Here is a 17,354-nt window from a genome sequence, read left to right as displayed (position 1 = left end):
ATGGGGAGGGGCTGCTCTGGGGGGCAACAGCTGGGCAGGGTGTGGCGCCCTGAGGACAGGCCAGTTTATTCCTTACTTCATGGTGACAGAAAACAGGCCGAGCCCTAGAGAGCCAGCTCTCCCAAAGTACCCCCAATGGGAGTGTCCTCAACCGCAGGCAGCGGCCAGCCAGGCAGAGCCAGGCAGGGGGCTCCCATCCATAGGCGAGAAAGTCAGCAAGGGCGGCCTGGGAGGGAAGTGCCTTCTCTAGAAGGTGACAACATTGTTAATGAGCCCATGTTAATGTCAGTCATCTCGGGAGTCTGAAAGTGCCCTGCAGCAGGTGGGAGGGGTTATGTATGCTGAGTCCACTCTGGAGTGTGCCCTGCAGAGCTGTGTTCTGTCCTGTTAGATGTCCCACCCAAACTCACACAGATCCCCCTGCAGAGAGCCTGGAAACCAGCCCCTCAGGGCACAGCACAGGCATCCCATGGACAGCCCCACCAAACCCCCAGCATACAGACACCTGGTCCTGTCCACATGGGACCTCGGCGGTGCTGAGGGGGGCAAGACCCACAGATGCTGGCCACCATGGGCCACAGAGATAGGTCCCTGGCCCTGCAGCCAACTGGTTCTATACAATAGCTCAATGTTTGCAAGGCTGAGGGAAGGGCCTAATTCACCCACCCCAGCCTGGCCAACCCTGATGGGCAAAGGGGCTGCCCAGAGAATGCTGAGAGGATCACCCCAACTCAGGCCAGGACCATACCTGCCTCCACACCCAGAAGGGCACAGTAGGGCTTTTGCTTTAGAATGAAGAGCTAATGAATTGCACTGACACTGACAGAGCAGCCTTAACCTGGAGTTTATCCTGCAATAATCAGATTCACATGGATAACCCGGGAAAGAACAAGCAGAGAGGGCTCTGAGCAGCCCTGCTTCCCTTTCATATCCACGAATGCAAACAAGTATTTGCAGGAGGGCTAGCCCATTTCAGGCACTTCAGGGAGAATGCAGGTGTGACAGAAGGGAAAGACCAGGATGGACTGAAAACTGAATGGATGAGAATCCTGTCCTGGAGGTGCTGGATAAGTACACATTTAAGACCCCATAAAGGAGAGAGAAGGCAGTGCCAGAGGTGGCGGTGATGGGCACCTGGGAGAAGAAGAGCTCGTCTCCAGCTGTAGAAACCACGGCCACTTTGCAGATCCATCAGGGCAGCTCTTGGGATAGGCCAGGATGGCTAGAAAGCAACTGATACAAAGTGGGCGCCTGTGGCAGAGGTGGGGCAGGAGGAGCAAATTCCTTCAGAGGACAGAGTCTGGGCAGAGAAATGGAGACACACTGCGTGTGGTGGGTGGGGGCAGCCAGGAGTGACACACGCCATGCTCACAGGATGCATGAGAAAGAGGCTCAAGTCCGGGCTCAAGGAGCCCAAATGCCAGGTGATGAATCCATGACAATGAAAGGTGTCAGAAGTTTCTGCATAGGGGAGTGACACAATCCCAATTGTTTTTAACAAGGTTTAGTGGTAGCAGCAGCAAGATTAATATAAGGGGAACACTGGGCAGTGACGAGATAGGTGGAAATGTCAGGCCCAAGAGCAGACAGCTGCTGACCTGGACCTCATCTGTTAGTGGCATCAGGAGTGGCTCCAGCAGGCTCCAGGAGCCCAGGGTGCACTTCCCAGACATCAGGTCGGAGGTTGAAATCAGCAATGGGGGGAGTATTTATACCAAAGAAATCAGCAAACACTGCCAACCGAGCTTTTACCTGGAAAGCCTCTACTAAACATTCACCAGCAACCCCCTGATATTCGTCCTCTAGAAGCCTCAGATTCCCTACCTGGGGAATGGGGGTGGAAATGGCACATAATGCAGAGTTCTAGGAAGATCAAGTAAGGTGAGCATGCAAAGTGCTTAATACTGTGCCTGGAACACCACACATGCTCAACACATGCCAGCTTTTACTAGTATATTACATTATTACTATTGGGGCAATCAATGGAGGCCAGGAGGGCATCCATTCAGGATGTGAGGAGAAGGAAGACAAGGCCAACAGAACCAGGTCCCCTGAAGCTGAGGAGGTAAATGATGCTGAGACAGCAACAGGGAACGCGCAAGGACCAGCAAGTACAGGTGCAGGCCCGGCAAGCACACACACAACACAGCCCATGAGACATTCGCTGCCCCACACCTGCTGCTCACCTCAGCCAACCCCCTCCACATCTGGAGCTCCAAGAGTGAGAACCAACTGGGCAACAACAGGTCCCCATTCCTTAAGGATGCTTTCAGCTCTTCTTCCTCGAGTGTTTCTCAGCCCTTTTGAAGGTTATGAGTATTAGTGAATGACATTAACAAGACTGTCTTCCAAGGACTCCCATTGTGTAGGACAATTCAGTATCATAGTAACTTCCTCCCTACCTTACCCCTTTCTTTTAAGAAAATGATAACCTCTCTTTATAAATGTCTTTTAAAATATTCAATGTGGGCTCAATTCTTCCCATATCATTCTCCCTGGAGGTGTGCTGGTAAAGGGGAGGGGAGGGGAGGGGAGGGGAGGGGAGGGGAGGGGAGGGGAGGGGAGGGGAGGGGAGGGGAGGGGAGGGGAGGGGAGGGGAGAGGCAACCACCTCGATGTATCCTCTGTCCATTCCTGTGGTGTAAACACTCCTGCCATGATTCATTCTAAGCTAGCTGGGTAATTCCACTGAAGACGGAGTGGGGATGTGTGAGTGATCTTACTCAATTCCTCACTAAAACGTTCTCTTTTTACAGGTGTGGAAATGATGTCCTTGATATCTAATTGACCTGTCCAAGGTCATCTGGTTAGTCAGCAGAAGCCACATATGGCCAGGATCAGTGCTCTAGGCCAGGGCCTACAGCTCCTCCCCACTTCCACACACATGTCGTGGATAGGCAACCTATCTCAGAGACAGGCCCTTCTCACTCCAAATGGCTTCAACAGCCTCCAAGAGGCCACTCCTCCTAATCACTCTCCCTTTCATCTTCCCACTTTCTCCACTAAATTAACTTCGTTACCACTTCTGAAACCCAAGCTATCAAAAACCCATCACCACCATGGTTTCCTGCCACTCAAGCACCTAGAATGCTCCCTATTTCTATAGAGCTCCAAATCAGTCCCCTCCAACCACTACAAACTATGATGCCCTCCATCCATCCACCACCACTCATCCTTTCTGCAGAGGCAGAGCGTATTACAGTTGAAGGACCATGGGAAAGGACTTGGAGGCAGGGAGCCCGACTCAAATCCTAGCTCTGCCCTACAGACAGGGTACTCTGGGTAGTCAGTGAGCCCTGTCACCTCAGTGTCCTCATCTGTAAAAAGGGGGACAATGACAGGGACCCAGCACTATCCTGAGGTGCACCCTGCACTTGCTCCTAGCAGCTCACAAGCAGAAGCTTGAGCCTATCAGGAGACTCTGGGAAGAGGACATAGTCTGAGGCACCAAAAAAGGAAGTATATCTGCTCAGGTCAATTCTAAAACCTATTGAGACAATATGTCTCATGCCAAAATAATGTCAATATGCCACATACATGACGTTTACACTACACAGAAACATGGGTCATCTTACTCAATTTCTTACAGGTGAGGAAATAATGTCCCTGGTATCTAACTGACCCATCCAAGGTCATCTGGTTAGTCAGCTGAGGCCACATCTGCCCAGGATCAGTGCTCTAGGCCAGGGCCCACGGCTCCTCCCAACTCCCACACACACGCCATGGGACAGTCACCTGGGGCTCTGCCAAAGGGCAGCTTCACTAGCTGAGCACAGGGCATCCATTTCCCTTTTAAACACGGGGACAGATGTGTCCTCTAACCTCTGAGGCTTCCATCTGGAAGTGCCTCATGAGTCAGTGGCTCACGTTTAGAACGGCTGTGCCTCCTGGATGTCCCAGCCTTTTTTCCCCCTCATTTCTATCTCAGAGAGATTAGATGTCCTGTACAAATTGGATCTGAAAATGATAATATAATAAAATGTAATATAAAACAAGATGAAATAAAATCAGGCTGCGCTGGGATGAGCTGTGAAAAACGGGGCTGCTCCAGCCGCCTCCTGTGAGCAGAAGCCAACCACAGACAAAGCCTTCTGCGTGAGGAACAAGCAGTCCCCCCATCCCTTCCCGCAGATGCAGGCTTGCAGCTCGGGAGTCAGACCCCAGGCATGCAGGCCCCAGGCCATCTGAGGAGCCTGCGTAGACCCCTGTGGCTGAAGAGCAGGGCCTCACTGCCCTTGAGAGGCTAGCTCTGAGAACCAGCTTTTTAAATAACAAGTACCACCTACTTTCATTCTTATGATAAAAGTTACTTTGTTACAGAAAATTCAGAAAGTAGACATATACAAAAAGAAGCAGACAGAATCAGCCTCTCCCTCCCTCCCATACCCCAAGATAACCAACTTTAGCCAAATAGGATGGACCCCTAAATAAGTAAGGGCGACTTTCTTCCGCCCATACTTATTTAAAAGCCAAATGGTGCTTTATGTCCATATCACTATACTTTCTTCTGCATTGCAATTTTTAACAGCGGCATAGTACTCAATTGTCCAGATGAACATAATCCCCCTTTAACAGCATGTTTTTTGGTCTCCAATTTCCCACTCTTATGAATGATGCTATGAGAAACATTCTATAGTTTAAAATGTTAACATCCTTAGTGGCTGCCTTGGGATAAACACCCAGAGATGCCATGGGCCTTGGGGTCCACATCACTAGGACTTCCTCTAGAAAGTGCTGTGACTTCCAGGACCACATGCATCATCCCAGAGAAGAGGAAACATACCAAACATGAAACCCATTCCATCTTTTTCTATTTAAGCATATTTTATCCCCTTTCCAAAAAAGAAGCTATCTTGTCAAAGGTAAAGGGACTTGAAGTGTCTGGATAGTTATGAAACCAGTGTCCCAGAGAACAGAGCAGAGGAGAAAATGGCACCTCCAACCCTCTCTGCAAGTACCTTCATCCCCTCCCAGGTCAGTCTCAGGCCCCAAGTGGACTATGCCACTGGAGTGTCCTAGAATGTAAATTCCCCCACAAGAGAACCACGGCAGGCCTCCACATCCCCACACAGGGCCCAGTGCCTGGTGCATCAGAGGTTCCCCAGGACATAAATATTTATAAACTGATTGATTAATGAAGGAGGGGCAGGGCAGTGGAAGAGAGGACTCATCTGTTCCATAATCAAGACCATAACTTCAAGTTTATGATTTATTACCCACCATATCTGGCAAAGGTAGCACCGTCCTCCTCCCCATTGGAGACTGACAAAATGCCTGGTATCATCTGTTAATGAATGAAATGCATTCCCACAAACATCCATATGTTGAAGTCCTAGTGCCCAGGACCTCAGAGGGTGACAGTTTGGAAACAGGATCTTTAAAGAAATGATTAAGTTAAAATGACACCATTAGGGTGGCCCTAATCCAGTATGAGTGGTGTCTTTCTAAAAAGAAGAGATTATCCTGGCTAACACAGTGAAACCCCGTCTCTACTAAAAATACAAAAAATTAGCCGCGCATGGTGGTGGGCGCCTGTAGTCCCAGCTACTCGGGAGGCTGAGGCAGGAGAATGGCGTGAACCTGGGAGGCGGAGCTTGCAGTGAGCCAAGATCGCACCACTGCACTCCAGCCCGGGCGACAGAACGAGACCCCATCTCAAAAAAAAAAAAAAAAAAGAAGAGGAGATTAGGACACAGACACACATAGAGGGGCAGCCATGTGAGGACACAGGGAGAAAATAGCCGCCTACAAGCCAATGAGAAAGCTCTCAGGAGAATCCAACCCTGCAGACACCCTCATTTCAGACTTCCAGCCTCCAGGACTGAGGGTGATAACCGCCCATTGCTGCAGCCACCCGACACGGTGGTGCTTTGTCTTGGCAGCCTAAGCTGACTAAGACGCCATCTGAAAGCTCTGAGATGCCTGGTGGGTGTTTGGGAAATGCTGCTGCCAGGAGCAACCTTCAGCTCCCAGGATGGGCAGGTGGCCTGGAGATGCTCACCTGCCGCCCTGCGCTCCCCTCACTTCACCCTCTCTCGGCAGGAAGCCAGGCTGACTGTGAACAGCAGCAATAAAGCAAGGAGTGGCATAAGGTGTGGGGCCGGAATGGCCCCTAGCCACACGTGGAAACGTTGCCTCCTCCTCCTGAATGTGTTAAATAAAAGGGAGAGGCAGTGGGGAAAACAATCCAGTAAGTCAAACTGGTTTATGTAACTAGGAAGATTGGACAATTTGATGGACATGCCAAAATATTGAAGGAGGAGGAACAGCAGGAGCATCAAGACACAAGATATCCAACTACTTTCGGCTCTTCCTCCACCTAGTAACTTCCAATAAAGCTGAAGGAGGATGTGCTCTAAACCAGAGAGGTTTTATGTGCATCATATAACTTAATATTACAGATCTATAGATCCCGCCATGAGAAAATAAGTTTATTGAGCAATTAACTTCAAAATTTATTTTCCAGCTGTTAGAATGTGTCCAGCCTCACTGAAAATGCTGGAGTTGAAAAAAAAACGGGAAAGAGAATATTCCCGCCTTTGGGAAGCTTACGGTGAGATGAGGGGACACAGGCAGGTGTAAACATAAGACAGTGAGCCCTGCATTAAGTGCTGTATGTCAAGAAATGAGTACATTGGAAGCTGAACCAGGCTGAGCAAAGCCACATTCACATGTGAGTCTTTTCTGCTTACTGGTTAGAATGAAACTGCATCTTGCCCTCCAAGAACCACATAAATGAGGTCACTCCAAAACCACCTCTACAGGCTTCCCACCAACCATGGATCTGCTGTCTCCCTGTTCGTTCTGTGAGACAATATGGAATGCATGGCCTGAGCCAGCTGGCTGGGCTCCACAATGGAGCACTAGAGAATTGGCTGTCCCCGCTCCCACTGAGGGGCTCAGTCAGCCAAGACTCTAGCAGTGCAGAAGTAGGAACTAGATGAAGACCGAAGGGGCCCAGGGCCTTCCTCATCACCCCTGTCCAGGAACATCATTATTACTACTGAGGAGCCGGGCACTGCATGCCCACTGCATGCCTGGAGCCAGCAGGCTGGGCTCTGCAGTCCCGCACTGTGTTTCTTCTGTCAACTCAAAAGCTGACCAAATGACCACTGCGTCTGCTCCCAACCCTGCAAATGCCAGTTGTACCAGTTATTGTAATTGCAGAGTTTAATAAAATACTGCAGAAATCAATGAAATGTGAGCAAAAAAGGATTTGTTACTGCTGCAAACACTGAGGTTTTTGAGAGCCTGGCGTGAGGCAGTCAGTAAAACTCATCAAGTTTCTGTAAGGCAGCTGGGGCAGAGTCCAGAGGATTTCTATGCTCCGATTATTCCTAAGTATCTTTAAGCTTTCTTACACTCTGAGGAACCCCAAATGGGAAATTTCAATGGCTCATTGTAGATGTACACTATGTAAAAACAGGACAGGGAACCCCAGACCCTGGAGAGAACTCAAAGACAGGGTGGGATGGTACGTCAAAGACAGGTGGCTACTTTTACCGGTTTTCAGACACAATGGAATGCTAAAGTGAAAAGTTCAGGATTCCGCAAGTTAACTGATATTTCAGTTCAATAATCACTTATAAATTCTGATCCCTTTAAATGAGAGGTTCTGCCTGGATGTGAAGCCAAATGCATAGTAAGTGACATGCAAGCAGCAATCACCCTCCTCTTTGCCCCTGTATTAATACCAGTAAAGATCATTGTCACAGCAAGTTATTCCACATCCACTCTATTCCTGACATAATGCAACATGATTTGCTTGTATTCTCTCTCCATCCTTGTAGCAGCCTGCTGAGCAAGGAACCCTTATCATCCCCACTTTCAAACAGGCATAAGCCACTGCTCCTGGCCGAGGTTATGTGTTGATCAGTTGGTGAAAACACTGTGACTAGAGCTCGCAGGACCCTACCCTTTATTTCTCCTAGAGACAGAAGCTCAGTGTTGGCTAAATCAGTGTTTGCAGCAACTTTATCAAACATGACTACCACCAATAATGAGAATCTACTGTAATTGATTAGGTATTGACTAGGGGTCCATAGTAAGACAGCCCCATTGTCAGGTTGTCACTTCATCTAGTTCAAACCCAGGACCAGGCTTGGCCACCTGAGGCCATTTGCAGTGAGGAGAGTGCTAGGACACAGGCCAGGTCTGTCTTAGCTTTCACTCCACCACGAGGGACCACCGACTTTCCTACCTCCCTAGAACTCCACAGCCAAGACTAGTTAGCCCTCTGCCCTGATTCCTCCCCACTGTGCCTCTCTTCTCCCTGCCTCTCCAGTTTGTAAGCGAATTGCCTATCATAGGTTCACAGAAGGCGGCCAGAAAGTGGGCTGGGATCTGTTATCTCAGATAGTAAGCTCAGGGAAAGAACCATTAAGTGAAAACCTGACAATGGGGCTGTCCTACTATGGACCCTAATCAAGGCCTAATCAATTACAGTTGATTTTCGTTATTGCAGGTAGTCGTGTTCTATGAAGTCGTTGCAAACACTGATTTGACCAACACTGAGCTTCTGTCTCTAGGAGAAATACAGGGTTAGGGTCCTTCGAGCTCTAGTCACAGCATTTTCACCAACCGATTCAACGCATAACCTTGGCCGGGTGCAGTGGCTCACACCTGTAATCTCAGCACTTTGAGAGGCCTAGGCGGGTGGATCACCTGAGGTCAGGAGTTCGAGACCAGCCTGGCCAACGTGGTGAAACCCCGTCTCTACTAAAAATGGAAAAATTGTCGGGAGTGGTCGTGCATGCCTGTAATCCCAGTTACTTGGGAAGCTGGGGCATGAGAATCGCTTGAACCTGGGAGGCAGAGATCATGCCACAGCACTCTGGCCTGAGTGACAAAGAGAGACCCTAATTTAATAAATACTGTGGATTCATTAACATGAAACTCTCAGCCATTGGTGCTGTAACTCACACCTGAAGGAAGGACTGTCTAACACATGCGCTTTCTCCACCAGGCACAGGACAGTCTTCTTGTGCTTAGGGACAATGGACATCACATCAGCAATGCACTTGCATTTTAAACAGCATAATCAACAACAGAAGCACAAAAATGGGGGAAATGTGGCACTAAATAGACTGTGGAAAGGATGCCTGTCTGCAGTATGAGTTGAAACAAGGAAGAGTTTTGCTTTTTCAGTGTCAGACGGGAACATGCAGGTGGACAACCCAAATTTTGAGTCTTTTTGCTCATGTCTTCAAATGATCACAAAATTGTCCTTGGTATTGATTTTGGGGTTACAAGTAAATTGTATCCAGGAGGCTAATTTGCAAATATGGAATCCATAAGTAAAGAAAATCAACTATAATTTAATCTTTAAATTTGTGATTTAAAATTGCTAGAAACTTGCCAGTTTCTAATTCTAATGCCCCCACTTAATACACCTGTTACTCTAACATTATTAAAAGGGCCATAATCACAGCCTAGTCCACCCATAATTTTTATCTACCTGACTCTACTTCTTTATTCCTAGGATGCCTCATGCTGCTACAGAAATCAAAGCCTTCGAGGAATCCTTCCTCCTGACAAGGAAGCTCCAGGGTGGCAAGTTCATGCTGTGGATGCCTTCTTCTAAAGACGTGCACTTCTCTTCCAGATTTATGTTCTCTACCTGAGGACCTCTATTGATTTGGCAATGCCTTGCCTTGAGAAGCTTAAAGCATTTTCTAGGCAAACACATTGAGGAATTTGGCATCAGAATATTTTCTGGAGCACGTATGACAGAAGCCAATAGTCATCTGCCCGGGATGGAAAGGAGAAAGGCATCAGAGAATGCAAGTTTCTCAGATGGAAGGAAATCATAAACGTCAGGTCACCCAAACCCCAGAGGCTGCCGAGTTCTCAGCAACCCTATGCCCCGAGCACCCTCAACACCTCCAGGATTGCTCAAGGTGGTCCCGGGTGGCAGCCCCACCCCAGCAAGTCATCTCCTAGAACAGGTTGAACAAACTTCAGCTTGCATCAGAACCAGCAGGAGGGCATATTAGGAGAGAGATTTAGGGACCCTATCCCAGAATTTCTGATTCAACAGGTCTGAGTGGGCACAAAGAGTTTGTATTTCTAAATTCCCAGGTTTATGCTGATGCTGCTGGTCTTAGATGACACTCTGTGATCCACTGACCTAAAATATTTGTACATCAGTGTGGTTTATACTAACGACCTTGTCACCACGTACAATGCAGGCTGCATTACTGCATCCTCTGCCATCATTTACACTCAGTCTCCCAATCACCCTAAGAAGGAACACGGCAACAAAACTTCCAGCCACTTCTTAAATGGCACCAATGATGGGGCGCTCAGGACCTCATACAAGTCCAAGTCCATGTTTAACTCCCCTAATTTTCCAAAGTGCTTCGCTCTCTTGAATCACAATCTGTGCTCACTGGATGCCTGCGCCTTGGCCCTATTTCCTTCCATGCACAAAACCTATCAAGGCTGATCTCCCTGGTGAGTGAGTTGTACGATTTTCCCAGGGGAAAAAAAGTAAAAATGTACCTGGCTAGTGTGAAACAACCCTTTATTCAGAATGATTTCTTTAAAGGCTTTATGAAGCAAGTGTTACTATTTTACAAAGCAGCCTGTGAACTCTGCGCCATGTGTCTACAAACCCAGTGGGTTTTCAGTGAAACATTTCATCAAATAAGACACATTGTAGCACTGCTGAGGGGATATCACCCAGATGTCAACAGCTCAATGCCACACACGAGACTTGTGGGAAAGTCTTAAGCCATTAGGTCATGGAAGTTAACTGCAAGACGGGGAAAGGATGCTGGCTTGGGAAACATTGGTGTGTCATGTGATAAAAATAGTGACCAGCCAGCCTGAGCTCTGTGCCTGAACACATCATCTGCGCCCTGCACAATGCTCCTGTGAAGTAGACATATGGATCAGGAGCCCCAGGTCCCACCACTTTGTTTCCAGTCACCAACTTGTCCCCAGATGAACTGCATCCATACACCGACACCCCCCACCCACCTGTGCCACTTAAAGCTAACCCTAGATATCACATCACTTCATCCATAAATATTTCAGTACATATCTTTAAAAGTCAAGCCGGGCACAATGGCTCACATCTGTAATCCCAGCACTTTGGGAGGCTGAGGTGGGAGGATCACCTGAGGTCAGGAGTTCGAGACAAGCCTGGCCAACATGGAGAAACCCCATCTCTACTAAAAATACAAAATTAGCTGGGCGTGGTGGTGCATGCCTGTAATCCCAGCTACTCAGGAGGCTGAGGCAGGAGAATCGCTTGAACCCAAGAGGCGGAGGTTGCTGTGAGCCGAGATCACACCATTGCACTCCAGCCTGGGCAACAAGAGCGAAACTCCACCTAAAAATAAATAAATAAATAAACAAATAATAATTTTTAAAAAATGAAAGTCAAGAACATTTTAAAACATAGAACAAACTGCCAGAATTGTGAAGAATAATTCCTTAAAATATCTAATTCATGTTCAAATTTCTCTGCCGTAAGTGTTTTGGGGTTGTCTGGATTTATTTTTATAGTCTAAGTTATAGTCTGAATAAAGTCTTACGATGTTTATTTAATATGTCACTTCAGTTCCTTTCTTTTTTTTTTTTTTTTTGATACAGAGTCTCTGTCGCCCAGGCTGGAGTGCAGTGGTACAATCTCAGCTCACTGCAGTCTCTGTCTCCTGGGTTCAAGTCATTCTCCTGCCTCAGCCTCCCAAGTAGCTGGGATCACAGACTCGCACCACCAAGACCAGCTAATTTTTGTATTTTTAGTAGAGACGGGGTTTCACCATGTTGGCCAGGCTGGTCTCCTGACCTCAAATGATCCGCCTGCCTCGGCCTCCCAAAGTGCTGGGATTACAGGCGTGAGCCACAGCACCCGACCCAGTTCCTTTTTCTTTCTCCTCTTTTTGCAATGTATTTGAAAAAGACTGGGGTTGTTTCTACACAGTAGAATTCCCTCTGCCCTGGATTTCGCTGAGCCCTGCAGTGTGGCTTCACAGATGTCCTGGCCCCTGGACTTCCTGTCAGTTGCAGATGGATCTGAGGCTGGGTCTGATTCTGGTTTGATTCTGGTGAGGACTTGGCTAGGGTGAGGACTCAGCTGTGTACTTCCTGCAAGGAGGCTTACAACCCTATGACCCGTGGTCTAACTCCCCTTTTGTGATAGTGCAGGTTACAGAGGACCAGAGCCTAGAGCCAGACAGTCATTTATTAGGAGTTTGGAAAGGGCACTATGTTAACCCTATCACATTTTCAAGGTTTATTAGCTAGAATTCCTCTTTCAATACAACTTTCCCTCTTCCTTTATTTGGAAACTCCAAAGAACAGTTCCCAAAGGTTAAATGCTCTATTGCTTCTCTTTATTTACCAAATCAGAATGAGTTGGTTCCCTAGCATCCCCCAAAGGTAACTAGTGAGTGCTGTGGTGATGACGGTGGTAATGGTGGCGATGATGGTGGTGGTGATGGTGTAAGTAGTACTTTTGAAAGTCTGTTGCATACGTTAGAAAATTACATCTGTGTCCAAAGTACAAAGCTAACAGCTATTACAACCTGGATGCAAGCACAGCCTGCCCCTGTGAAGTCCCTCATCTTCCATGACCCCAGGTTCTCTTCAAATTCCATAATTTCTGGAAAGACAGGCCACGGGGCTACCCCAGGGCCTGAGGGCCAGAGGGCCAGAGAGGACGGGATGGGGAGTGCTAGTGGTCATCATGCTGGGAAACGAAGTGTTAGTTAAGTAGAGAAAAACTTCCCACTAAAGCAGAAAATACTCATCCAATTAAACATGTTTCTCCTTATTCTTTCTTTACAATTGAGCCTCCAAATATGACAAGGTTTCCAGCAGGGACTTTTTTTTAATTTTTTAACAAAAATTGTTTCCTGATACTCTCGGGAAAGTGCACAAAAGAAACTTGTTATAAATGCACCAGGAGAATGAGACAATTATCACAGCAGCTATGAGGACCAGGAGCCCATGAAGTTTCAGATTTTCAAGCCAACAGTTGCCCTGATGCTGGCAGACTGACACCCAGACTTCAGTCCCCAGCAACACACAGTATGAATGAAGTTTCTGCCCAAAAAGCTCAAGATGCCTTCAGTGACCTGAGGAAACCGCCATGGCACCTGCTTCTCTAAAACAGGACTATTGAGCCACAGGAGACCACAGATTCATAGCCAAGCAACTCCCATATTTGAAGATAAGAAAACACGTTAGAAAACAAGGCCATATATAACGGGAGGGGCCTGAGCCTAGACCCTGGCTCCTGGACCAAGTCAGCTCCCTCCCACAGCACGCTGGCTGTCCCGCAAGTGGATGTAGGTTGGAGATGTTGTTGTGTGTGGTTTTCTACATGAGTATCCCTTTTGCAAGTAAAATACACTCAGGTAATATAAATAATGCACCAATCAAATGCCTCCTCTGACCTGGAATCTGTAACGCCTCCTCGTCACATGCCAACTTCTCTCCAACTGCAGACATTTAAAAAAAAAAAAATCAGCACTTTGAGAGGCTGAGGCAGGCAGATCACTTGAGATCAGGAGTTCAAGACCAGCCTGGCCAACACAGTGAAACTCCATCTCTACTAAAAATACAAAAATTAGGCCGGGCATGGTGGCTCACACTTGTAATCCCAGCACTTTAGGAGGCAGGCAGAATTACCTGAGGTCAGGAGTTCGAGACCAGCCTGGCCAACATGATGAAACCCCGTCTCTACTAAAAATACAAAAATCATCCAGGTGTGGTGGCACACGCATATAATCCCAGCTACTCGGGAGGCTGAGGCAGGAGAATCACTTGAACCCGGGAGGCGGAGGTTGCAGTGAACCAAGATTACATCACTGCACTCCAGCCTGAGCGACAGAGCAAGAATCTGTCTCAAAAAATAAATAAATAAATAAAATCAGTATTTAATGTTCCCCTTCAGTAGTTACTGCTATTTCCCAAACCAATCACACATGGCCACTGCGTTTAAGGGCCTCTCCATATTTAAAATGCTGAAAGAAATCAGAGAAAACACAAGCAAATGGAAAAACATCCCATGCTTATGAATTAGAAGAATCAATACCATTAAAATGGCCATACTACCCAAAGCAATTTACAGATTCAGTGCTATTCCTATCAAACTACTGACATCATTCTTTACAGAATTAGAAAAAAAACTATTGTAAAATTCATATGGAACCAAAAAAGAGCCAAAATAGCCAAAGCAATCCTAAGCAAAAAGAACAAAGCCAAAGGCATCACATTATTCAACTTCAAACTATACTACAAGGCTAATGTAACCAAAACAGTACGGTACTGGTACAGAAGCAGACACATATTTCAACTGAACAGAACAGAAAACACAGAAATAAAGCTGCACACTTACAACCATCTAATCTTTGACAAGGTCAACAAAAACAAGCAATGGGGAAAGGACACCTTATTCAATAAATAGTGCTGGGATAACTGGCTAGCCATATGCAGAAGAATGAAACTAGACCCTTACCTTTCACCGTATATAAAAATTAACCCAAGATAGATTACAGATTTAAATGTAAGACCTCAAACTATAAAAATCCTGAAGAAAACCTAAGAAATACCCTTATCGACATCAGCCTTGGCAAAGAATTTATGGCCAAGTAGCCAAAAATAATTGCAACGAAAACAAAAATTGACAAGTGGGAGCTAATTAAACTAAAGAACTTCCGCATAACAAAAGAAACTATCAACAGAGTAAACAGACATCCTACAGAATGGGAGAAAATATTCACAAACTATGCATCCAACAAAGCTTGAATATCTCACACCAGTCAGAATGGCTATTATTAAAAAGTCAAAAACCATCAGACATCGGCTAGGCTGCAGAGAAAAGGAATGCTTGTACACTGCTAGTGGAAAAGTAAATGAGTTCAGCCACTGTGGAAAGCAGTGTGGAGATTTCTCAGAGAACTTAAAACAGAACTACCATTCAACCCAGCAATTCACTTATGGGTACATACCCAAAGAAATATAGATCATTATACCAAAAAGACACATGCACTCATATGTTCATCACCATGCTTTTCACAATAGCAAAGACACAGAATTATCCTAAGTGCCATTAAGGGTGGAATGGATAAAGAAAATGTGGTATAGGCTGGGCGCGGTGGCTCACAGCTGTAATCCCAGCACTTTGAAAGGCCAGGGCGGGTGGATCACCTGAGGTCAGGAGTTCGAGACCAGCCTGACCAACATGGCTGTCCCTGATAAAAATATAAAAATTAGCCAGGCGTAATGGCAGGTGCGTGTAATCCAAGTTACTAAGGAGGCTAAGGCAGGAGAATCGCTTGAACCCAGGAGGCAGAGGTTTCAGTGAGCCAAGATTGTGCCACTGCACTCCAGCCTGGGCAACAGAGTGAAACTCTGTCTCAAAAAAAAAAAAAAAAAAAAAAAATTGTGGTACATAAACACCATGGAATACTACAAACCCATAAACAAGAACGAAATCATGTCCTTTGCAGCAACATAGATGGACGCAGATGCCGTAATCCTAGACAAATTAACACAGGAACAGAAAACAAAACACCACATGTTCTCACATGGGAACATGGGAGGTCAACACTGAGCACACGTGAACATAAACATGGGAACAGTAAACAGTGGGAACTGCCCAAGTGAGGAGAGTGGGAGAGGGACGTGGGTTGAAAAACCACCTATTGGGTACTATGCTCTTTACCTGGGTCCAACACACCTGGGTAACAATCATACACATGTACACTCTATATCTAAAATAAAAGCTGAAGTTTTTAAACAACTTTAAAAATCTTAAATAAGTAAAATATGTGACTGCTCCAGAATCTGTGCCATAAAAGAAAAGAAATCCCACTCAACCTGATTTTTCTTGTCTGCTGCAGACGTCCAGTAATCAGACTTGGCGGCATTCATTCATTCAAAACATTGCTTACAGGTGAGTCCAGGGACCACACGACAATATTTCAGCCGAAGGTGACTTTGGTGCGTCCAGCCCTGACCCGGCCCACCTGTCACTTTAGGAGGAAAGTCCCCAGCGCAGAGAAATGCAGCAACCCTGAACCACAGACGCAGGTAATGGCCAGGGCTGGTGGGAATCCAGTGTCTGTGAGCCACACACCTGCAGCCCAGGCCTCCTAGTCGGAGTGGGTTTTTAATCATTAGCCAAGGCTTTGTGCTCCCGGGTGGATGTAAGCTGACACCGGGGTTAATATGTTCCCTGCTGTTGACCGTTCACAATTCCCTCCACCTGCAGAGGTGGGACAATAGCTTCAGGAACAGTATCCAACCCACCACTTTCAAATTCCAGCTACAAAGGGAGAGCGCCTGCTTGTGTGAGGCTCACATTGACGTGTGTTTTTTTTGTTGTTTTGTTTTGTTTTTTAATATGTTGAAGGTTTTTCCTCTTTCTCAGCAGGTCAGTGAACTGAGACCTGCGGGCTCCTGGCTGTGGATGAGGAGTCTGCCTGAAGGGAAGGCCAAGGCTGCTGGGAAGCCTCCTCACTGGGGCGCAGTTCCCAGAAACCCTTTGGAAATAGCCAAAGGCCTGGATGTTATTTTAGGCGTGGGAGGAGACGGTGAAATCAAAGGAAAAGTGTGGATCAAAGTTTAGCCTGTGGGGAGAAGGGGTGAGGGTGGGGGTGGCCACAACCCACAGGCCTCAGTCCCAGAAGTCTGTGCCCACAGGGTCATGATAGCCTCACTAGGCAATTGTGCAGACGCTGTGGAGAGCAGCTGGAATCAGAGGCCGGGGCCAAGGGGCAGGGACCATCCTGGTAACCATCTCACCATCTCCTCTCTGGGAACTGGGCTGAGCTCTGAAGGGCAGCTGTCCTGGGTCCCACTCACCCATGGAGTCATTCAGGATGGAATGGAAGGGGGTGTTCCTTTCCAACCTTGGCTCCCCAGTGACTTAGGGCCTGACTCCTGCAGGCAGCTCCAGGGCACCCGCGGGCCCTGCCAGCCTTTCCTGGAAGAGTCCTGGGGTGACGGAAACCTCACAATCCTGCCCAATTCGAATGACAGTTCATCACCAGAAGCTCCTCTTTTAAACAAGTTCCACTAACATCTTCTGCTGTTTATCTGCCCATTCTCAAAGTCTGTTCCATCTGAGCAGGATGCGGCAGTTTGGAGAAGGGGCCTCGGCCAGCCTTGCCCAGGAGCCACCTCCCCCTCGGGTGGCCACTGGGTACCAGCTCCTCGCGACCCATGTCTTCACCCAGACGAGGCTGGAGAAGTGTGGGCCAAAAAGGATTTCCAGAAATGCCTGAGGAACAACTAACCAATATGAAAAAGTGAAGGGATGCACCCCATTGTATTAATTTCCTAAGGCTGCTGTAAAGCACTACAAAGTGGGTGGCTTCAAACAAGGCATGTGTT

At 47.2% G+C, this 17,354-nt stretch overlaps 1 protein-coding gene across 16 annotated transcripts in view; it reads right to left on the bottom strand.

The window, feature by feature from the left end:
* TNS3 (tensin 3) overlaps window positions 1–17,354 on the bottom strand; it is a 308,545-nt gene that overhangs the window by 181,127 nt on the left and 110,064 nt on the right. The window lies entirely within an intron of this gene.

This window comes from Pongo abelii, chromosome 6 (genome assembly GCF_028885655.2).
Source record: "Pongo abelii isolate AG06213 chromosome 6, NHGRI_mPonAbe1-v2.0_pri, whole genome shotgun sequence".
Classification (NCBI taxonomy): domain Eukaryota; kingdom Metazoa; phylum Chordata; class Mammalia; order Primates; family Hominidae; genus Pongo; species Pongo abelii.
Note: the sequence above shows the minus strand (reverse complement) of the source record. Positions and strands in the feature narration are given on the sequence as shown.